Source organism: Euprymna scolopes, chromosome 30, assembly GCF_053919585.1.
Source record: "Euprymna scolopes isolate OS-2025 chromosome 30, ASM5391958v1, whole genome shotgun sequence".
Classification (NCBI taxonomy): Eukaryota; Metazoa; Mollusca; class Cephalopoda; order Sepiida; family Sepiolidae; genus Euprymna; species Euprymna scolopes.
Window position 1 is genome coordinate 8,399,698 of NC_136511.1, and position 25,388 is coordinate 8,425,085.

The 25,388-nt window shown below is 34.5% G+C and overlaps 1 protein-coding gene across 3 annotated transcripts in view; it reads right to left on the bottom strand.

The window, feature by feature from the left end:
* Window positions 1-25,388, bottom strand: part of LOC145254646 (protocadherin Fat 4-like) — a 1,852,201-nt gene that overhangs the window by 1,311,229 nt on the left and 515,584 nt on the right. For all 3 annotated transcript variants that reach the window (XM_080113277.1, XM_080113278.1, XM_080113279.1), the window contains exon 2: window positions 5,338-5,429. The gene's annotated coding sequence lies outside the window, so the exon portion shown is untranslated. The remainder of the gene's footprint in view (window positions 1-5,337; window positions 5,430-25,388) is intronic.

A 25,388-nucleotide genomic window follows, 5' to 3' on the forward strand; every position in this document is an offset into this window, starting at 1 on the left:
GTGCAGTTCTAAGAAAGAACCTTTGTTCATGGAATGTACGTTTAGGTTTAGATACAAATAAAGAGTGAGAGAAATTATTGATAGTGTGTTCAGCTAGACGAGTGTTTCTTGTGAAAGTTTGGTGAGGGAAGACCATAGATTGGGGCTTAGAACGAGCACTTGCTGAACGTATTTAAAGCGATGAGTCTTTAATAGCTGCACTGAAGACGGAAGACTTTGGAAGTTAAGTTTGTTGCTCTATTTAATATTTTTATTAACTGCAAATGTTAATATTAACTATTTTATTTCGGTTTTTAATTAATATTTGATTTGTTTTATTTAATAATAGATTTTCTCGCCCATGGATGCACTGATATCTATCAAGTTGAGTTTACTTATAGCATAAATATATTCGACAATTCTGTTTATTTTCAGTTAGTGAGAGAGGAATCTATCTCCATACTGTTCCTTAAACACGTCACTTGGACATTCATTGATTCATTATGGACTCTACTAACCATTGTATAAACCACGAGATGAAAAGTATCACAAACTAACGACTGTCTAACGAACCGTCGAAATATCGACAACTTTCTTGTATTTACTTTCTTGTATAGTATATTCTTTTTGTCTAAACCTGTTGTTCGAATTTTCCTTGCATGACCCTTTCTTAGGGCCATGGCAATTGGTGATAAGATTTCGAGAACTTATGAGGAAAAATCGAATTTTTAAATATCCCAATGTCCCCGCAATAACTGGCGATAATGATTTAAGATCATCTGAGCTCCAATCTCTGGTCCCCCTTCGGCAATCCTTCACGAAAAACACCTGTCTAGCTGAAACCAATCAATAATTTCCCCCACTCTTTGACTGTGCTTAAGTCAAAACGTAGATTTCATGAACAAAGCTTCTTTCTTAGAACTGCACACCTGTGGAACTCTCTTCCGTTTGCCTGATTTTCAGCTGACTCCAACTTGGTTATCTTCAAGTCCAACATGAACAAATTCTTGAGGAACTGTCCCCTTAAGTAATCCAATCTACCAAATTTCCATTACTAACGATTTCTACGATATTGTCCTATTGATTACTGTACACTCAATAACACTTATCCTCGAGTGGCTCCCGGGCCTTGAAAAGTGGTGACTCCTATGTAAAAAAAAAGAAGAAGAAGCACGTTGAAGAGCCAAATTTAAAATACCTGCATGTTACAACATCGACTGAGTGAAGAAGATGGTGTTTCAAAAACACTAGCAACAAATCATTCGGAGTGGACCACTAAACGTTGTAAGGACCAGTAAGCAACTCTGAAATGTTTCTGAGGATCGTTTACTACGAACCAACAACTCTCAGTTCGGCGAAAAAATAAATAAAAAATTGTTCAACGAGTAAAAAGTTATCAATGAAAAATCCGTAAATTGATTATGTTATGAACTAAAAACTGACTTCTCGATGTTCGTTTCTTTTTTTTTTTTTTTTGATTGAGTTTTCTCTTGAAGAGAAAATTAAATGTGACAAACCGAACGTGTATGAACTCTAATTGTGTGATAGAGGTCAATTTTCTTTTTCTACGTCGACCTCAAGATTTCCATTGTGTTAATCGAAAAAAACAAAAAAAAAAACAAAAAAAACAAAACAAAAAAAAACACTATTACCAAAACAAACAAAGTTGGGGATCTCTATTGTGCCTAAGAAACTGTACGCACCAGGAGAAAAAGGTTTTTTATTATTTATTTTATTTTTATTTTTTTTATTTAATTTTACAAAACTTACAAAAATAAACCGTCTTTCTGGGAACTGGATACAATAGACAAAACGACTTGCAAATATTGCAATTATATATATATATATATATATATATATATATATATATATGAGAGAGAGAGAGAGAGAGAGAGAGAGAGAGAGAGAGAGAGAGAGAGAGAGAGAGACCCAAAAAATGGGCCCCAACCCTAATTAGGCCCCGTTTCTTAGTGTTTTGTCCGAATGAAATGAAACATTGGTCATGACTAGTTTATTATATTCAAAACATCACATCAAAACACTAGAGTCTTTGGCCTTTTTTTATCCGTTCTACAGCATATGTTCTAGATGGCCTCCATTTAGCTTCTTTTTGGGGGGAGGGTCACCCTGGATATATACATATATATATATATATATATATATATATATATATATATAATGTATATTATTACATATACATCCCAAACAAGGCACAGTGCCACTTTGAAGAAGAGAGATGAGTAGCAAGATGCCTGTTCACATTTCACTTGAACTTCTGAATGTCAGTACAGTTGGGAAAGTATATATAGCACCTTTCTTTCTTGATCTACAATGGCTGAGTTTCATGAGAGGAATCGTACCCCCCCCCCAAAAAAAACGGGTCCCAACTCTAATTAGATCCCGTTTCTTAGTGTTTTGTCCGAATTAAATGAAACTTTGGTCATAACTAGTTTATTATATTCAAAACATCACATCAAAACACTAGCGTCTTTGGCCTTTTTTTCTCCGTTCTACAGCATATGTTCTAGATGGCCTCCATTTAGCTTTTGTTTTTTGGGGTGGGGTGGGGGGTCACCCTGTATTATCCAAGGTCCTAAATTCACACATAAAAGACACCTCAATCAGAAAAGAAAGCGTCCATTAAACTATCCAAACTACACACTTCACAAGAAAAACGAAGTCATTGAGATGGTATTTATTTGCTCCCCCACTGAGCAAATTAGGCAGAAGGCCGTTTTTAATGTGAGGTAAAAACCAGCTCCCCTAAAAGGGGTCACTCTGGTTACCAAAAATAATAATTGTCCCAGTATAGAGGGTTTCCCCTCCATTGACTGGTACAAATTATCTTAAGTGCAGTATCTGCCGGAACAGATACTACACTTTGATCTTGTCGCCCGGTCCCCGAAGGGATCTGGGCCGGTGAGGCAACGAAGTCATTGAGATGCTTCATGACACTTTAGATATCGAAGCACCCCAAGTAACTACTGAACGACGCCGATCGGGTAGAAAAAAGAAATTCATGGATCCTTTGATGCCCCCCCCCAAATGTACTAAGTACCCCATGCGGAGTAAAAGACTTGGGAGGTGGGGGGGGGTTATGGAGACTTACCCATTTATTCATAATGGACTCTACTAACTATTATATAAACAACGAGGTTAATACTCTCGTGGGGAATGAAAAATATCGCGACCTAACGCGAGACTACAGACGTTTTAACTAATCGTTGGAAATATCGACAACCTCCTTTCTTATACAATATATTTTACCGAAATTCAAAATTTTAGTTAAGGTTTTCTTTTTTCATCCTGATATAGTTAAATCCTCTTTTATAAGTGAAGACTTTTGAGAAATCGGCTTATGCAAGTGCTAAGTCTATTTCTATTTAACAATTTTAGTTAAAGTACCCCTCCCCCCTTATATAAATGAATTCTTTTTTGCAATCAAACTTTTTAGAAGTCGGATTATGCAGGTGTTAAGTCTGCGATACGTTAAGTTTAGTTTTCCTGGAATTTAAACTGAACTCTTTATGTTTATTTTTACATTTTTACTCAAAGCTTCTTTAGTGTGTGTGTGTGTGTGTGTGTGTATATATATATATATATATATATATATATATATATATATATTAGAATAGCAAAATTATATATATTTGTCCGGGATTGAATGAAGATCAACGAATGTTTCACACTCCCATATTTTTATTGTCATCGAAATCGGTAAAATCACCCATTTTTCAATCAAATCAATTGATTGCCTGCCTTAGTTGGGGAGCCATCGCAGTGCACTGGGAGGAAGCTTTATATGCCTCCCCACAATAACTTAGTGCAAAATACATTGGAGTCTACATTGTACTATAGAGAACCTACTGTTGATTTTATTAAATCATTTTTTATATATAATGCCTTAAATTAATGTTTAAAACGCAAAAGTCAAATATCATGCCTCAGTGGTGCTCTAAACAGAAACATTCATTTTGAATGCGCCTCTGTCATATCAAGGAACCTGCTGCTGATTTAATCTGTTGGGCATTTCGGCTTGTGTGGTAATAAAACTTCTCGAATGCACTTGCTATGTTAGGCTGTGTAAGGTGTTAACTTTGGTCAAAATCGCCTGTTTCTTCTTTAATCGAATTATTTCGATTATCGATACTTATCGAAGACATTCCGATACAAAACCTATCTAAGAACACTACCAGGCACATAAAGTACATTTGTGTGAAATTAAAAAAAAAATAAACAATTTGGAGTTCCTAGAGAACGAACTCACACAAAAACATGCACAGACTAAGTGCCTTTTTTTTTTGTGTGTATATATATATATATATATATATATATATATATATATATATATAGAGAGAGAGAGAGAGAGAGAGAGATTAGTTAAGAGCATAATAGGTTCACCGATTGATATAATAAGTGATTGATTTTGCGTTACGAAACAGATACCGTCAAGAATTGTAAATGTCAACTGAATTAAAGGAATAAACTATAAGATAGTCAACATCATGAAATTTGGAATATAGTTTTTCGTCATTTATTCACTATATTGCTCTGTAATTACATTGAGCTTCTTAAATAAGGATTGGTATATATTATAAGAAATTGGTATATATTATAAGAAAATATATTTCTACAAAACTATATATATATAGTAAGTTATAAAATATATATGGCGATTAAGCTACACTGAATATTCCGCGTTTCATCCACTCTAGGACTCTTCAGGCTTATGCATAAGCCTGAAGAGTCCTAGAGTGGATGAAACGCCGAATATTCAGTGTAGCTTAATCGCCATATATATTTTATAACTTACAAACTAGCTCTACCTACGTATTGAGCACTTTTGAAGTTAATACTTAAAGTTTAAGCATAAATCTATACTTTCTTATATTAATTTTATATGAGTAAATTAAGTAGTTATATATATATATATATATATATATATATATATATATATATATATATATTCAAATTATTCGACACCTGAGTAACCCTGGATACTTTTATAAATAAACAGAATAACTTCTTTTTATTTTGATAACTAGAATGTAAACTTGTTTAAATTTTTACCGACTTTTTATCGAATTTGTCTAGTCACTAATACATTGGAACTGAGAAACCATTGGATCGGGCGCAGGAGATTAAAGATACCACATCTGAAGGAGAGTAACTGAAGCCAGCCTCATGTCTCAAAGGATAGTTCCGAATGTAGGAAACTGGTGAAACTTTGAATAGCAAATCACTCAGAAAACATGGAATCTTAAGGGAATGAATGTGATCTAAATGTGAACCTAAGCATCACTGATCGGAAATGGAAGGGGGGGGGGGAAATCAAATAAAAAAAGATAATGTACTTACATTGATCCAAGCCACCTGACGCTCAACGAAATTGATGCGCAATTTCACAGATGAGTTCTCTTTATTTTACCCAATCCAAGCAACAATTAGAACTGAAATAGAAAAAAAAAAAAGAAAAAATGTACATTAATACGACTGGTAAGTTATCGTCCTTGTTTCAAAATGGTTCAAAAACAAAACGAAAAAAAAAAAGAAAGCAAAAATTATACTGGCTTCTTTGGCAGTACTGATGTAATAATATCTGGGTATATAGTATTGACATGATTAATCGGAATCAGGAATCGAAAAATCGGAACTTTTGGGGGTATTGGAATCGATATCAGAAAAAATTGAACTGATCTTCTGATACCAAAACTATTTCTTTAATTGTTATTGTTATTTGATTGCGTTCCTTCCACTGTTGGTAGTCATAATAAAATAATAAATATCTACTAATTTTAAACTACCCATCCACCCATCCACCCACCCATCCACCCACCCATCCATCCATCCAGCGCGGCCGTATCTGAGATTGAACTCACTGCACGAGTTTATAATGTAATTCAGATCTTGTCGGTACTGAATACTTAATGCTTCACCAGGACTATCAAGGGTATTTTTTATCGTGACGCCATCACTAGATGGGATGCCTACTATGGCTTAAGAGAGTCCCATTTGCCCCCGAGAGAAGGATAGACCACACTAGTTTCTCAACCTGGTATTTTACCTTGCGGTACTAAACTACCAGTAAAACTAAAATCTAAGGATCATCCCCCATAAGTGTATTCATAGGCTCAAGGAAATATCATTTAACATGTGTGTTTTAGAAATGTATAAAGAATCAGAATCGGTAATTGTATTGGAATCGGAAATTTAGTAAAGAATCAGTAATTGAACTGGAATCGGGGAAAAATATTGGAATCGTCCCATCACTAATATATAAGTTTCTATCTTTACTTGGCAACTACAACATTATAGCTAATATGAAGGAACATACGAGATTTGTGAAATTGCATAAAAAGAATATTACTTAGTGTTAGCATATTCATTACAGAAATCCAATCATGAACACAAATCTGTTTGTCCAATGCGCCATCTTTGTTTTCCAGCAAAAACAATAAGTAAGGGCGATCACTCTAGAAACTCATCACAAAGGGTAGAACGTAGCTATAAACACTATCAATAATTTCCCCCACTCTTTATCTGTGCCTAAACCTAAACGTAGATTCCATGAACAAAGCTTCTTTCATAGAACTGCACGCCTGTGGAACTGTCTTTCATCTGCCTGCTTTCCAGCTGACTACAATATGGTCGTCTTCAAGTCCAACCTAAACAAGTTCTTGATGAGCCGTTCCCCTTAAATAATCCAATTTACCAAACTTACACTACTAATGATTACTATGATGTGGTCCTATTGACTACTGTGCACTCTTTAACTCTTCTCCTCGAGTGGCCTCTAGGATTTGATAAGTGGTGACTCCTATGTTAAAAAAAAAGTTCATAAAATGAACTTAGAACCAATACTTTTAAAAAACTTGTTCAATACAAAGTACAGTTTTATAAGAATAAACTTATATAAACATTAGAACAGGCTACGTGTGTTAACTAGCATTTTAAGGTTGACGATCATCGTTGAGCCTTCAAGATCGATTGAATATTAAATTGCTTTCAAAAGTAGGCAGGCATAATGAAATTGACTAAAATGTCTTTTTTAAATGGTGGTCAGATGTTAAATCCCCAGAGAACTGTTATCCGTCTCTTTTCTGTTGTAAATGTTATATGTCTGTTGTTGAACTGTATTTGTGAGTGTATCGACACGTACAAATACGAGAACACTAGACGATCATAGACACACTCATAAATATATACAAGTTAACACATGAACTGTCCTCCGTTTGCCTGCTTTCCAGCTGACTACAATCTGATTGTCTTCAAGTCCAATGTAAACAAGTTCTTGATGAACCGTTTCCCTCTAAATAATCCAATTTACAAAATTCCCACTACTTATGTTTACTACGCTATAATCACATTGACTAATGTATACCCATTAACCCTTATCCTCGAGTGGCCTCCGGGCCTTGATAAGTGGTGATTCTTGTGTAAAAAAAAAATAGGAAGGTAAATTAGATAAACAAGTATACGTGACAGACATCAGTCGATGGTCATGAGTGATACGTGTTGATGACGTCATTAGAAGGGAAAATGTTTTTGCATCCGTAGGGTTTTAGTTAGTTAGTTGTTAGAGCTTGAAGGAGACAGACAGAGTCGAGCTGACCGGTTGTAAGGGGTAGCAAAAGGTCCAACACCTATCAATTGTAAGGAATGTAGGACCAATCTGCAGCTTTCCAATGGGGAAAGATCTGTAAATAAAGTTGCTGAAAAGACAACCCGAGATTTGTTGATTCATTGGGATGAATCTTATTTGCAGTTTTCGCTCAGACAAGACTAAAGATGGATGAGGTATGTTTCTACGATTGACCCAATGTTAAATCCCCAGAGAACTGTTTTCCGTCCCTTTTTGTTGTAAATGTTATGTTTGTTGTTGAACTGTATCTGTGAATATATCGACACGTACGAACACAAGAACACTAGACAATCTAAACATATACACTTTATACACATTCAACAGACACACGAGCGTTTATATATATATATACTTGTTTATTGTTATATAAACATGGTCACATCCCGCTGCTACAAATAGCCACTTGTTTCAATCAAACAACAGATATCATCAGGCAGCGACTTGACTATTCAAAAGTTCAATGAATATTCGTTGAACTTTTGAATAGTCAAGTCGCTGCCTGATGATATCTGTTGTTTGATTGAAACAAGTGGCTATTTGTAGCAGCGGGATATGACCATGTTTATATAACAATAAACAAGTATTATCAGCTCTTTTTATTGACCACTATCTAACAACCTCGTTCAATTCATTAGTCCATTACTTTTGAATAAAAAAAACCCGAGTATATATATATATATATATATATATATATATATATATATATATACACACACTAGTAAACCGTTATATACACCCGTTATATATAGACGAGTATGCAACATATTCACTAAAGATCACAGTGTAGTATCTGTCCTGATGCTGCACTTCGCCTTTTCTGCCATCAGTGGAGGAGAAATCCTTCTAGACTGGGACAATTTAAATTTTTGTTCCTATCTAGAGTGCTCCTCTTTGGGGAGCTGGAATTTCCCCACATTAAAAACTGACTCTTGTGTCTACTCTGTCCTCGTGGGAAGGCAAGTAAATAGAAACGTTCCACAAGGTCATAACTATTGCGTTGATTTCTCAACAGACTGCCATCAACCCTTGCCCCACCCCATTCATACACATTGAAAGTAGCAGTGTCAATCCACACAACTGCAAAAAATAAATACACACTAACCATAAAAAAACAAACTTTACTACCCTCCCCTTATCGCTGCTCCCCCAGACATTAGAATTCAAGGCAATCTAAATTCATGCACTCATTTGCTCGATATCCAAACATGGACAGCCATAGACAACCTCTCACACATAGATCTTATCTTATACTAGCAGGGAAACCCAACGTTGCCCGGGATTGAATGATGATCAACAGATGTTTCACACTCATATATTATTATTGTCATCGAAATTGGTGAAATCGACTATTTTCCTATCAAATTGATTGATTGCCTTTTCTACATGGGGACCTATCGTGGTGCACTGCGAGGAAGTCTCACATACCTCCCCACAGTGACTTAGCCCCACAATACACTGTAGTCTACATTGCACTGCAGAAAACATAGTGTTGATTTTATAAAATTATTTTTTCATACATAATGGCTTGAATTAAAGTTTAAAATGAAAAAGTCGAGCCTTTCAGATAAGTGTGGTAATAAACATTCACAAATTCCTTTCTGATGTTAGGCTGTGTAAGGTGTTAACTTTGATCAGAGTCGCCTGTTCCTTCTTTCATTGGATTATCGATACTTATCGATATTTATCAAAGACATTCTGATACAAAACTAAGAACACTGCCAGGCATATAAATTACCTTTGTATAAAATTTCATAAAAATCGGCCCAGCCGTTTTTGAATCCATAGGGACTCACACAGACAGAGTTCCTTTTCATATAATAGCAGAGAATTACATAGACAAATTACAAGGAACTATTGTAATAGTACACACACACACACACACACACACACACACATTTATTCAATTAGATATTCAAATATACTTGTGAATGCATACAACCGTCTTTGTTTTTTAACAACTTGCAATAGTGCACACACACATTTGCTGTAAATTTCGATTTTGTTATAGATATATATTTACACTTGCAGGCTGCCCGGCATTGCCCGGTCGTAAAATATGCTTAAATATGATATTTTGATTAATGCAAATTTCGTATTTATTATTATTATATTAGACCCAAATATAATGCTTTACATGGGTTCGAATACCCTATATATTAAGTTTCACGTCTGTAGACCAAAACTGACAGAGGAGTTTGGTAGGCAAAATTGTTTAAACAAATGTATATATGCATACATAAATATTTATAGAAAGAGGCTTATGTTTACTATAATCTTTTTATGCACATATTACGCAAGTATAAATCATATAGAATATTTGCATGAATAAAATTACATGTAAGAGTTAACTAAAGATGATCATCTATAATATAAATCTCACCTGTCTGTTTAAATGTATGTATGTATGTATGTATGTATGTATGCATGTATGTCTGCTTAAAACTTTGACAGAGGCGACGGATTTTCAAAAGATCGGTATCGTTTTGCAGCTTGACCCTTCAGACGACAAATATCGAAAAATTGGCTAAAACAGATTAATTCCTCCACACTCATCTGGGCAGTTTTCTACGTAGAGGGGTCGCTTTTTCGAAAGTCATCCCCTCTTTTTGATTGACTAGCCTTAATTTAAACCTTCGCCATTTCCGGTTTTGTGATGGACGCAATGACAAAGACGTCACGTTTTTTTCCTACTTCGAGTTATGGGTTCGAGTCTGCCTGCCTGCCTACTACAACTTGTTTTTCTTTTTTTGTTTTTTTGCTCAACACTCACCTCCAAACACACGGGTAACGCCAGGCAATCAGGCCAGTCTTAAAAGAAAACCGAAAAAAAAGCAAAAAAAAACTAATAGGGAATAAATTTAAATGAATATTTAAACGAATATGCAAATTAGCTTGATCTTTTGCAGAGGAATGCAATTTCACGAGTCAACTATAACAAAGTTGTATTTTCTTTTTAAATAAGTAGAAAAAAAAGGGTTTTTGATATGAATATCAAGGAGTATAGATTTTCAAGCCGGAAGTGACAAGTGTTATCCTCCTTTAAGCTCGAAAATTAACAAACTGTCTATATATAAATAAAAAAAATTGTTGAAAATAAATATACTGATAAAGATGAATGTGTCTTATGCTTCTCTAAATCTAACATATTGTCATTTTTCATATTCGGTGTATCTTACATGGTATATGACAAATCTCTCTACTCATCAATATGTTTCAGCTGGCAAGATAAAAAAAAATTACCTCTGCGGTCTCTACCAAATTATTCAGCCAATTTTTGGTCTAAACATTTGAAATTTTACATAAAGTGTATTATGACATTGGGCAAGCTTTTTAATCAGCAAGCTTTTTAATGGCTGAATAATTTGCTAGAGATCGCAGAAGTCAAATCTTTTGAACTTTGACCCCTTGGCAGCCAAATTTTCCGCCAAAAACCGCTTAAAAAGCTTGCACTGGGTTTGAATACACTTTATGTAAAATTTGAAATGTTTAAACCAAATATTGGCTGATTAATTTGGTAGAGACCGCAGAGGTAAAATTTTAAAAACTTTGACCCCAATTTTGACCTCTTAACATTTATTGTTTTCTGCTCAAATCAATTTAAAAGGTTTGATCCATGTCCAAGGAACCTACATCTATAATTTCAAGTGTTTAGACCCAAAATTGGCAGAGGAGTTTGGTAGAGTTTTCAAAGGTCAAATCGTAGAATTTTGACCCCCTTAACAGCATTTTCCCAAATCTCAATACCCTTTATGTGAAATTTCGAGTCTGTAGACTGAAAATTGACAGAGTAGTTTGGTAGGGAAATGTACACACACACGCAGCCACACACACACGCAGCCAATTTCACTTTTATAGATATATAGATAGATAATGTACACACACGTATATATATATATATATATATATACATACATACACTTATATATACATATATATAATGTACACACACATATCTATACATACACACATATCATTATACATACATAATGTACACACACACACACATATATATATATATATATATATATATACACATATCATTATATATAAAATGTACATATACACACATATCATTATATATACAGGGTGACCTAAAAAAACGGGCCCCACCCAGGCCCCGTTTCTTAGTTTTGTCTGAATTAAATGAAACTTTGGTCATAACTAGTTTATCATATTCAAAACATCACATCGGGTCATTGGCCTTTTTTTCTCCGTTCTACAGCATATGTTGTAGATAGCCTCCATTTAGCTTCTGTTTTTTGGGGGTCACCCTGTATATATATATATATACTAGCAAAAGTACCTGTCGTTGACTGGGTTCAAAAACAGAAAATGGACTCTGATTTATGAAAGTATGATAGGTTATGAAAAGAAAGGTTGTAAAGAGATAGCTTCGAATTTAGGGGTAACAAAACCAAAGCAAAATATGATGAAAGTAAAAATAAAATAAACCCCATAATTTATTATACCATACCTGTTCACACTGAAACACTTATCACAATATTCTGTGGATCTATATTAAAAAACCTTGTTAAACTTTGTGACATATTTCCATTCTATGGAGGTCAGGCACGAACGAACACCCCATAATTTTATTATACCATATTTCTTCAAACTGAAACATAATTATCAAAGTATACTTACGCAAATAGATATGAAAAGTCTTTATTAAAGTTTGTGCCTATTTCCATTCTATGGAGGCCAGGCGTGAACGCAGACCCCACAATTTTATTATACCATCCCTATTTAAGTTAAAACATACTTATCAAAGTATTATTATGTACATCTATATCAAAAACACCTGTAAACGTTTTTTTTTTAATTTTTTATTTCCATACTTGTGGACCAGGCGCGTACGCAGACCCCACAATTTTAATGAATCATCATTATGCCAGATCAAACACACCCATTCCTGTGTCTCGATACATCTTCTATTATTATATGTAATCAGTTTTTTAAAATAGTCAACCATATAGGAGCCTATTCGTGACCAGACACACACACACACACATTCAGCTTTATATTATAGATATATATATAATGTACACACATGTCATGATATATATATAATATACACACGTCATTATATATGTAATGTACACACACATATATGTACACACATATATTAAACTGGATCAATCGCTTTATTGCAGATTAGTAAAATATCAATATTTCACTAAATATATGTCACAACAAAATGAAAATGGTACAATCAAATGACTGCTTTAAGTTTAGTTATTTCCAAAAATTTTATTCAAATTCATGCGATATTCACAAAATTATGACATTTTATTTTTTATCAAAGAATTTCCATTGTCCATGTTTTTTTAGGGCAAAACTACAATGTCTTATCTTGCAAACTTTTTTTTAATTATATTTTTCTTTCAAAGAATAATGAGAAAAACATATCCTAGGTGCTAAGCCTCAAATAAATGAAATAATTATCGACATATCCACCATTTTTCAATAACTTAAAATAACCTTTTGTCCCCCGGGGAAGTCAATTGTTTGATCTCAAAAAGGAGTTATGGCTCTAACAATATCAACTATGTTCTCCACAAGGCATTCTTTGAAGTAAATTGCTCTCTTCCCTCATAAACTATTTTTGATATTGGCCAGAAATATTCAATAGGGTTAAGGTCTGGAGAACAAGGTTGCCAGGTCATGAGAGTTTCTCCAAAGAAGCCCATAGATTCAAGGACGGCTGCAGTCGCCCTAGCGGAATGGGATGGTGCACTGTCATGCATAAAAATCATCTGAAAGTGACGTGACAATGATAGGTTGCCATGGTGACGAATGTTTATTCAAAAAGGCCGTGTATGAATTCCTGATAAATTTTACAACCCTGGAACTCGGAATGGTCCAACCAACTTATTCCTAATGATTCCCGCCCAAAACATGATGACTCCACCTCCTTGTTTTCGATGAACTCTGTAAGGGGTTGGAGTTCCATTCGAGTTCCGTTCGAGTTCCAAACTTTGGCCCATCCATCCGGACCGTCAAGAGTAGCATGGGTCTCATCTGTAAATAGGACACGTTTGAAATCCATTTTCATGTAATTCTGTGCCAAAGACATTCGTTTTTCCCTATGTTGTTTGCTCAATGGAGGCTTTGGAATAGTTTTGATGTTCCTTGCCATCTCATTCAACATATTACATCGGGCATGTCTGGATCTTGGAGCGATTCCAGCTCTTGCAAAAATGGAAGCACTGGTGCTGTTTGGGTTTTCGTTGACTTCCCTACAAATTTTCCGAATATAACGATGTGAATGGTTTCTCCTGGTTCCCTTATCCTTTCGAGATTTGGGATTGGGTTTGTTCACGAATGGAGCTAAAGTTCTTGGGTCCCTTTCTAGCTCTATGGCTAAATCTTTGATGAACAATTCTTCTGTGAGTTCAGCAACAATCCTTTCCTCTCCGATAACCATTAATCGCCCCCCACCCACCTCTTTTTGTTTTTTGGCATTTTAAAAGACCTGCAATAAAGCAATAGACAGTATAAATTACTTGATAATAAATAAAATGTTATAACTTCATGAATATCGCAAGGATTTGAACAAAATTTTGGGAAATAACTAACCTTGAAACAGTCAGTTGATGATACAATTTTCATTTTTGTGTGACGTATATTAAGTGAAATATTGATATTTTACTAATTTGCAATAAAGCGATTGACACAGTTTATATATATATAATGTACACACACACATATATACACACATATCATTGTATATATATATATATATCTACAGATATCATTATATAATGTACCCACATATATATATATATATATATATATATATATATATATATATATGCACATCATTATATATATATATATATATAATGTACACACACACACACACACATATATATATATTTATATATGGGATGGGGAAACAAAAATTATGGTGAACTTTAAGTTGTCTTTTCTAAGTAAGAATTGCGGCACTTGTTTTAAAAGCTTACAAATATTGATGTTATAACTATGTTTACCATTATTATCCATATCTTTTCAGAAATGTTTACTCATGTGAGCAATCAAGAGGTAAACCGTGAAAGAGTGTGTGATTTGCTGAATGTGCACGTTTCACTGAAGGAGATATCAGGAATAGTGGGAGTGTCCGAAAAAACAGTTTATAATTTAAAGAAAAAATGACTATGAGCAAAACTATTACAAGAAAGACTGGAAGTGGAGGAAGCAACAAAAAATGTACCAAAACATTTATCAAAACTCTCGAATCTAAGATTAAAAAGGATCCAATGGAATCCATGCTAAAAAATGGCAAGTGAACTTTAGGTTGACAGCAAGACAGTTAGAAATGCAGTGAAATATGATTTGAACTTAAGATCTTATACAAGAACGCTGAAACAATTGTTGACAAATGCTTCAACAGAAAAAAGACTTGAAAGGTGCAAGAAAATTACTACATGGCTAAAGAAAAATCCTTCTATTGTAAAGATCTTTTCCGATGAAAAGATCTTCACTGTCGATGCTGTTCTGAACAGTAGAAATGACAGATACATCGCAGCATCAACAGATGAGGTTAAAGGGACATTCAGGACAAAACATCAGGTTATGGCTTTTGGTGTTGTAGCTTCTGATGGAAATAAGATGCCCATAAAATTCTACAAACCTGATGAGAAAATCAATGTTGACATCTATATATATAAAGGGTTCGGGTTCGATCCTCATACTCACCTACCAAAACATTTTTTTAAAATTATTTTAACCCCCGGAGTTTTTATTTACCTCAAAACACCCGGGCATCGCCGAGTACCCCCGCTAGTTTACTATAAAACTTTGAGATATCAGATATTGCCATGGCTCAAAACAAACTATCCAAATGGAAATTATGTATGGACACAGGATCCGGCTCACACAGCTAGAGAAATACAAGATTTCTGCAAATGAATTTTCTGTAATTTTTGGCAGTCATGTAGGGAGCTACATTAAATAAAAACATTTTCTCTTATGCATTCTTGTGTGGCAAATAAATTGTCGTAACTATTTAAAAACGTGATTAGTCATACGTTGTTGTTAAAGTCTTGTCGTAAAATATTGTAAATTTTTACCCCCCCCTCCTTCCCCCCCCCCCGTATATATTCAAGCACGTCTGATTGAACACAACAGAGTTATTCTTTTTCCCGATTTTTTTGGATATCTTTTGCATTTGTGGTCTTTTTTTATTTCAGCTGGCATGTTGTATACAATGGCGCCCAAAAGTTGTTGTTCAGCCATATTCTTCTCAAGTGCTTTCTATCGGTGCATCCGATTATCATCAGGAGCGATTGATGTTGTTATCGTTTCCTTTTCCTTTGAGGCTTGGTGCATTTATAGTTCTTAAAAAAAAAATTTATTGTATTTTTTTTTAAGATGGGTGCAGGATGGTTAGGGGCGAATTATTCTTATTTTTTATTTCGAATTTCTTATTTTATAGTTTATTTATTGAATTTCTTGTTAGTTATTAAATACTGTTAGTATATTTGTCTCCGAGTTAAATGTGATCCGATTAAAAAGGGGCTGTAGTTCTTTGATAAGTATGGCTTCTAGTAATTTTAGTTGTTGTGTGCAGTTGTTAAGATATCGAATGTTAGTATTTTTGGTTGAGATATGTCTAATGTCGGACGACCATAGGTTTTTATCAAGAAATTTTAGGTGTTGTTTTATGGCGCTATTGTCAGCTAAATGATAGGTCAGTCGTCAGGAGAGTGCTGTTGTGATTTGGCCTATGTTTGCATTGTATGAGTTTTTAGAGTGGGTTCGGAGACATTCTTCGAAGGGGCAAATAACTAGCCAATAACTTTTGGGTGTCTTTTTATACAATACAGCAGCTGAAATAAAAAAGGACCGCTCGGCGAATGGAAAAGATATCCAGAAAAATCGGAAAAAACAATAACCCTGTCGTGTTCAATCAGACGTGCTTGAATAATGACTTGCAGCCAATATATATATATATATATATATATATATATATATATATATATATAATGTACACACACTTATACATACACACACCTACACACCAATATATATATTACACATGTATATTTATATATTTATGCATAGGAAAAGGTAATCTAACTGCTTGCTTTTAATAGCAAACCACTGATCTTGCTATAATTTGTTTGGTTTTGTTTTTCAGATGTCCTGTCAAGTTTGATACAGCGATATTCGCGGACAATTATTGTCTCTATTTGTTGAGCTGATTACTTGATTCGGAACCTGAAAAGAATGATTACTTTTTCACATAAGATCACAAAACTCTGTGCATTTTTTCCATTCATCAACCATATTTATTTTATACCTAATCATTTCAAGTAAAACTTTCTATGCTTCGAGTTCTTAATATCTGTATTATTATTGTGCTTTGCAAAATCTTTCAAGCTGCAGACTTGCAGGAGGATAAAAAGACCTTGGAGTGACAACTGGGTTGTCTTTTCTGGTTTCAAACACTGGTTCACACATTTCTAAAAATAGTCGGGCAGATTGATGAAACAATCTTTCACTTGGTGATACAAGCACCAAAATTGAAATTTGTCAGGTTTGCTTCTGCAGCCATCTTGAAAACTGGCAGCCATCTTGAATTTTAGTGGATACAATATAAAACAGACATTTTCTTTGAATTTACAAATTAACAATGTTTTTCTGCCTTTACAATCTTAAATTCAATACTCTCAGTATACGTCCATATTTATATTTTACCTTTAGTGGATACAATATAAAACATAGACATGTCTACATTGTACAGTCAAACAACACAATGCAAAGAAATCTAGTAAATATATTCTGGACAATAGTGCTGAAACAATCTTTCACTTGGTGCTTGTATCATTAAGTGAAAGATTCTTATGGAATATTGAGATAACCTGCCCCACTAACAAGAGTCTATAAATAAATTAGTATGTTTATTTTTTAATATTGTGTTTATCTCTTGTACATTTATTAGTGATGGGACGATTCCAATATTTTTCCAGATTCCGATACAATTATCGATTCTGATTCTTTATAAATCTAAATATTTTTACTACATTTTTACAATACGAAGAAATCTAGTAAATATATTCTGGACAATAGTGCTGAAACAATCTTTCACTTGGTGCTTGTATCATTAAGTGAAAGATTCTTATGGAATATTGAGATAACCTGCCCCACTAAAAATAAATTTGTTAAAATGCTTAAATCCAATCATATCCATTTATATTTTATGCTGTTTTAGAACAACATGCATGTCAAATATCCATCTCCAACGTGAGTGCTGTTTCATAAGTTGTATTTCTATGCATACATACATTTTCGATGATTGCAACGTCTTATCAGACGAGTGCCACTCCCTCAGACACTTCAAGTCCATGAGCCCAAATGCCTGAGGGATTATCTATACAAAGATGATGGTACAGAGTCTTAGTTTTGTATGACAGCTAAGTCTCTCTCTCGATTCAAAATGTTGAGATCCAGCAACAAGCAAGAGCAAGATAGCCAGCAACAAATTAAACTGCAGACCAGCTTAATGCAGGTACTGGTCTCCCGCTTTATGTTTTTTTAAATCAGAGATTTGCTTCTCCTAGAAAGGTCGCCTTCACCACGGCTTACGGGAGCCCTCTCCACCCCAACACATATATACATACACACAAATATACACGGTGCTAGTTGGCCGTTGACCCCGAAAAAGGGTTCATTCGCCCTTTGGAAGGTCTTGTTTTTAATCCTTCTAGCCGCCCTCCTCACCAAACAAGTCTGGTGGGGGAACCAATTTAGTCGCCGGTGAAACGACCACGAGGCAGGTAGTACTGGGTTACATAGTACCAGTAGCATATGACATGACATGACCATACATACATACATACATACATACATACATTTTCCTATCAAAGACCGACATAATAAAACAAAGGGTGCACATAATGATAATTCAAATTGTAAACGTTTCAATCACACTTGAATACATGTATTGCCACGGTAAACACAGAGAATGCAATCTTCTTCCACATCAGATGTAAGTTGGACATTGGCTATTGTGGCACAGAGCAACTTCCAACATGAAACTATCAATTACATTTGGATTATTAGGAGCATTCAAACTACTGTTCTCATCTCAAGACCCCGTGACACAATAGATATAATTATATATAATCAGTAGGGCTATGACAACAGCATATTATTTTCCTTGTTTTGATTCTCAGGTTTTGATATCTTATATGTTTTTATGTAGAGTGATGTAGTTGTTGGTTGATTAATTGTGTCTGTGTTAGATATATACTCGAGATTCAAAACAATGAAAAGAATATGCTGTTGTCATAGCCCTAATAATCAGTTCTAAGTGATAGTTTTCTCGCAGGCTTGCATCGTATGGTTCTCCTCTCTTCATTCGGAGATGGTTGAGTTGGTTTCATAGTCATAGCAACTTTTGATCCATTCCTATTCTCAGACGATTGAGTGTTTTCCACTGGAGTCAGGAAGCTTCTGAACTGAGAGGGCGAGCCTCAGCCGGGAGGGGAGGGGGATGGGGTATTCCCATGTCACTATTCTCTAGCCGTCTGGTCCACAGCTGTGGTCTAGTCTGAGACGTTGTTAGGGATTCCACATTGCCGAGCAAGCTTCACCGTAATTGAAGGTTTTGGCTAGCAACTTTTTGTCTCACGTCTGAGGGGCAATGCCAGTGAGAAAGTTCAGGTTGATAGACTTCAAAGCTGGGTCTAGTTTTTTTTTTGGCATGCGTTGATCTCTCCAAAACAGGACAAGCATATTCTGCAGGGAAGTAGTACAGGACCAAGGCAGTAAATCTTACTGTGTGTGCTATCTATCTATCTATCTATCTATCTATTAGTATTGGGATGATTAATCAGAATCAGAAAAACTTGTACCTATTTTCCGATGCCAAAGAACGATTCTTTTTATACGATTTTATTTCAAACAAAATCTTCCACTGCTGGTAGTAAAAATAAAATAAATAATTATTGATTTTAAATTACCAGTAAAACTAAAATCTATACATCATCTCCTATAAGTGTGTTTGGGAAAATATCTGCACATTTTGTTTTCTAACAGTAATCTGGAAAATATAACAACTCTATAGTTAGATATTTAGAGATTTATAAAGAATCGGAATCGGAAATTTAGTATGAAATTGGTAACTGTATTGAAATCGGAAAAAAAAACATTGGAATCGTCCGATCACTACTATGGATAGCATACATATGACAATAATCTGTCGATGTGATTATTCTGCTGTTTTAAATAAACGTTGTAGATAAACAACTGGTGCCGGAGTGAATTTATCAACAGATGTAAAGAACCTGAGTTCACGATGATGATGATGATGATGATGATGATGATGATGATGATGACATGGATCTATAAAAGCTTCGTAAGCAAAAAGTCTTACAGCACAAAAATCAAATCAACTCGTTTGATGAGTTATTGGCCTTTAAATATTTGTTAGGGGATAAAATATGATTTGTTTTAATTTTGGTTTGCACAAAGCTGCTGGATAATCAAGGTTCTCTACTCATTTGACTTCCGGTTTCTGCTCTCAAGACTGGACGGCAATGACAAGGAAGGTATGGTCTCTTCTGATTAATGATTATCTTCCTTTCAGATAAGGTAAAAGCGTCCCCCCTCTCTTTGATCCATGGTAAGAATGGCTTTCTTGTTTGCTTAACCATGCCTAATCATCCAGTCAAACGGCCAGCAGAAACCGGAAATCAAAAAGGAGCAGACGATCTTTATAACAGAAAGGTCGCCTACATTGTATGCATCATTATGGTCTCTGTTCACGCTTTAGAGAAAATGTGTGTTCCCTGTGAGGGAGTTGAGGATGTATTCGTGAAGCAAGAGTTGCGCACTCCCAACCACACCTTTCTTGAACTGATTGAAATTTTAGTGACAAACAAGAATCTAGGGCAACTGGAAATAATGCCGAGATAAGCAGAGAACATATACAGCATCTTGTATTTCGAAATGATCATCCACTTTAATACTGACCATGCTCAACGTTGCTTAACTTCAGTGATCTAATGAGCACTACTATGTCAACGTGATAATGTTGTGCATTACATAGTGCAAGGATTTTAGTGAAAGTGACTTTACAACTTCTGATAGAACATGAACACATAATGTGGATCACATAGTCTGTTTCAGCATCCATTATAACAGCTGCACTTCTACTTGACATATTCTAAGTTCTAGCTAACAGCGAGACCACGAGGAGATTGCACTTTCCTTTGTGCAGATGTCAGAAACAGTCTTTGAATCATTGACAGGCTCATTGTTAAATGTAATATATTTAGAAGTGTACATTCAAATAATTTAATTTCAAATTTAACTTCGTTCACATCAGAAAATCCATACAAGTCTGACTTTGAAAAGCTTACGGCAATTCTGGATTCAGTGATGTTTAAAAATAAGTTGTTTTTTATAAAACAATTTAAACGTTGCACTTGTACTTTTTATAATTTTTATGTAAGTTTCTTTAGCAAATATTCTTGTCGATGTGTTTCTCACGACAAAAGAAAATATTATATATATATATATATATATATATATATAGTCATCCACATACAGTACTGTTTCGCTGTTTCACAGCTCATCAGTGCGGCTAGACAGGCAACTACCTCAAGCTTTCAAGGATTGAAACCCGACCGTTTATACGGCAGTCAAGGCTTCTAACCATTACGCTATTGGCGGCTGCTTGAACGAGTAGTGAGTTTAACGATGTTTTGATATCGTCCGAAATACCTCCGCTCGATTTGTTTACACAAAGAGCGTCGCTTATATGCTAATGGTAATTCGTTTTTCACTTCTCAATATGCTCAACTCAAGGTGAGGAGCATTATAGTCATCCACATACAGTACTGTTTCGCTGTTTCACAGCTCATCAGTGCGGCTAGACAGGCAACTACCTCAAGCTTTCAAGGATTGAAACCCGACCGTTTATACGGCAGTCAAGGCTTCTAACCATTACGCTATTGGCGGCTGCTTGAACGAGTAGTGAGTTTAACGATGTTTTGATATCGTCCGAAATACCTCCGCTCGATTTGTTTACACAAAGAGCGTCGCTTATATGCTAATGGTAATTCGTTTTTCACTTCTCAATATGCTCAACTCAAGGTGAGGAGCATTATATATATATATACATACATACATAAAGTATTTAAAAATTTCACTTAATTTATTTCAACAGTATTTTTCGCGATTAATGGTGGCTGAATGGATTAGGTCCATGCTAATGAAGTCAGAGATGACTTCTGTTGCCAGGTACGAGTTTATCGACTGGTGTTAATCGTGAGACCCTCCACTGATGATTCCCGAAAGGATGAAACACTAGTGTCCGTAGGTATTTTAATAATTATTATAGTAAATAATTATGTCATCCCTTTAAGAAACTTGTTTCTTATCGTTGAGCACTTTCAGTTGAAATAAAAGTCGGTCAATTAAGCTCCGTTGGTATTTAAAGTAAATAATTATATATATATATATATATATATATATATATATATAGGTTGGAACGATAAATTTGTCGCCCTGAAAAAAAAAACAACACTACAGCTTTATTTTAAAACTTTTATTGAAAAAATCAATTCAGGTAACTTGATTATGCAGTCAAACTGACATCTATCGAATGTAGATATCTTCAGGCTAAATCACCACCTCGATATGGATCCAGAACTGGGAGCATGCCTTTTCCATAAGTGCCGGCAGGAGCTTGGCAAATACTCGCAATCAGGCTGGCTTTGATGTTGTGGGAGGTCATGTTGGTGATGTTCTCGACATATGACCAAACAAAGTACTCTAGTGGGTTCAGGTTGAGGCAGGAGGAGAGGCAGTAAGAGATTAATACAAAGTTGTAGTACTCCTTCTGAAGCCAAGTCTGCGGCCATCTGATTGCACCAGGTGATCACCACACTCTTCAGCACATCCAGATACACTTTGGTGTTAACTTTCAAGCCAACTTCGAAGATGTGAGGTGGCATGATGTGGTTCTCACTTGAAACCACACCAAACCGTGGCCAGAAATTTCATTGAGCTCTGCCTTTAAGTATTGAACAGTCCAGATTTGCATTTTAAGGATGCTGGCAATAGTCCTTGTCATAACCTGAATCAGTAAAGAGCATGAATTGTACAGTGGCGCATCTCTGATCTCGCTCATTGAACATTATGTCACTTTCAGATTTGATAGAAGGCTCATATTGCACTTGGGATTTGTACACAACTGGCCAACTAGTAGATGGTCCGCAACAAAAAAAGAAAACCGGTTTTCATCAAACGGAAATGGAATCATTTGTTTTCTATGGTAACAATTTTATCGTTACACCCTGTATAAATGAACTGAAATTTTGAAATATTATACAGGGTGACCCCCAAAAAACGAGCCCCAACTCTAATTAGGCCACGTTTCTTAGTGTTTTGTCCGAATGAAATGAAACTTTGGTCATAACTAGTTTATTATATTCAAACCATCACATCAAAACACTGGGGTCTTTGGCCTTTTTTTCTCCGTTCTACAGCATATGTTCTAGATGGCCTCCATTTAGCTTTTTTTTGGGGGGGGGGGTCACCCTGTATTAAAAAGTTTGACATGTCCAGGTAAACTATAACTAAAATTTCAAATGCTTAGACTCCAAATTTGCTGAATAATATACTAGAGACCACTAAGGTCAAATCTTTTGAACGTTGATCTCTTGGCAGCCAAATTTTCGTCCAAAAACCGATTAAAAAGCTTATCCTATGTCTGAATACACTATGTAAAATTTTAAATGTTTAGACCAAAAATTAGCTGAGAGCTCAAATTTTTTAAAACTTTGACGCAAATTTTGACCCCTTAACGTTTATTGTTTTGGGCTCAAATCAAATTAAAAAGTTTGATCCATGTCCAAGGAACCTGCATCTAAAATTTCAAGTGTTAGGCCAAAAATTAGTGGAAGAGTTTGGTAGAATTTTCAAAGGTCGAATCGTTGAACTTTGACCTCTTGAGAGCGAAATTTCTGGCCGAAAACCAATTAAAAAGATTTTCCCAAATCTCAATTCCCCTTATGTCAAATCTCGAGTCTGTAGACCGAAAATTGACAGGGTTATTTGGTAGGGAAATGTACACAGACAGACACACAGACACTTTCACTTTTATAGATATATAGATATATTACAGATTGTATAATACTGTAAAATCAAAGTCCATATAAATATTAATATCAATGTTTATAAGATAATCAAACCAAATAAAGAAGCTCGATATACGAGATAAAGCATTAATATAAATGAAAAATTTGAATAAACTTTAGTCAATTAAAAAATGTATGACAAATTTATTTTAATAATTAATTTTAAGTCTATTTAATTAATTTTAAGTCTATTCAATTAATTTTAAGTTTATTTTTCATTGAAAATCCACGGATTAAAGAAACAATTTGAAACTTTTGTATTCCTTATTGAATAATAAATTTGTTGTAAATTTTTTAATTTAATTCCAAATGTTCACATACATACACACATACATACATACATACATACATACACACACACACACATACATACACACACACAATATATATATATATTATATATATATATATATATATATATATATATATATATATATATATATATATATACCCCAAACTTCTAGCCTTGATGGAAAGACGAAAATTTGCTGCTATGGTTTCAAATGACCGTAAGGGGAGACTTGATTCCAAATATATACATATATGGATATATATAGATATATCTATACTGGTAGGCAAATTGAATATTAAAATACTTATATCTTTGATTCTATGAGACGAAACTATATGAAAATTTGCAAGCTTTTTGAAGATTATAATACTATTCTATGGTTAAAATTTTATGAGAATTGGTAAAAAATACAAAAAAAGAACCTATATTTTCAAACCAATGAAATATGCCCAAATCTGCCTATATGTGTATATATAGTGTCCTGCAGGTCAACTTCAGTTTTGCTGCTTTGGTTATCTCCCCTGTGGCCTTACCAGGCCACTAATATATATATATATTAAGTATATAAACATAAATTAGATTTTGAATTGTAACAAAACATTCAGCTCAATGAAGGTATATTACCACCTTCAGAGCATGTATACCAGTAGTTTTCATTCCAAATGCCAAAAGATGGAATCAATTCACGTTCATAAATTTTGTTTGGGTTTATTTTATTCTTCTAATTTTCATTTGGTGGGGGGGGGGGGCGTGAAATATTTCCCACGTTTTGGAAAGTGTATTTTTGAGGGTGGGTTGCTGTGTCAATTATCTTAAATGTTTTCAATTTCCGTTTTTATAGATTTCACATATCTCTGCTATCCAATGGAACGCGTGTACGATGCAATAAATTGGAAATGTAGCATTGGCCTTAGTTAATATGTAAAAAAAAAAAAAAAATTTAACCTTCTCGAAACCACCCTGCACGCATCAGGAAGTTTCATATAAAAAATAGTTTGCAATATTGTTTCATTTTCTGGGCAGATGTTTAGCATTTCCATTCTGTAACACAAAAAAGGAAAAAAGGCAAGGCAGCAAAGTGATTTACTAACATGCCACAGTAGTATCTAAGAACTCTCCTACAAGTCTTCAGGCAGTCTCCTACAATCTTCAGGCAGTCTCCTACAACCGTCTCCAAGGATTCTCGTACAATCGTCTCCAAGAATTATTGTACAATTGTCTTCAAAAATTCTTGTACAATCGACTACAAGAATTTTCATACAATCATCTCCAAGAATTTTCGTACAATCGTCTCCAAGGATTCTCATACAATCGTCTC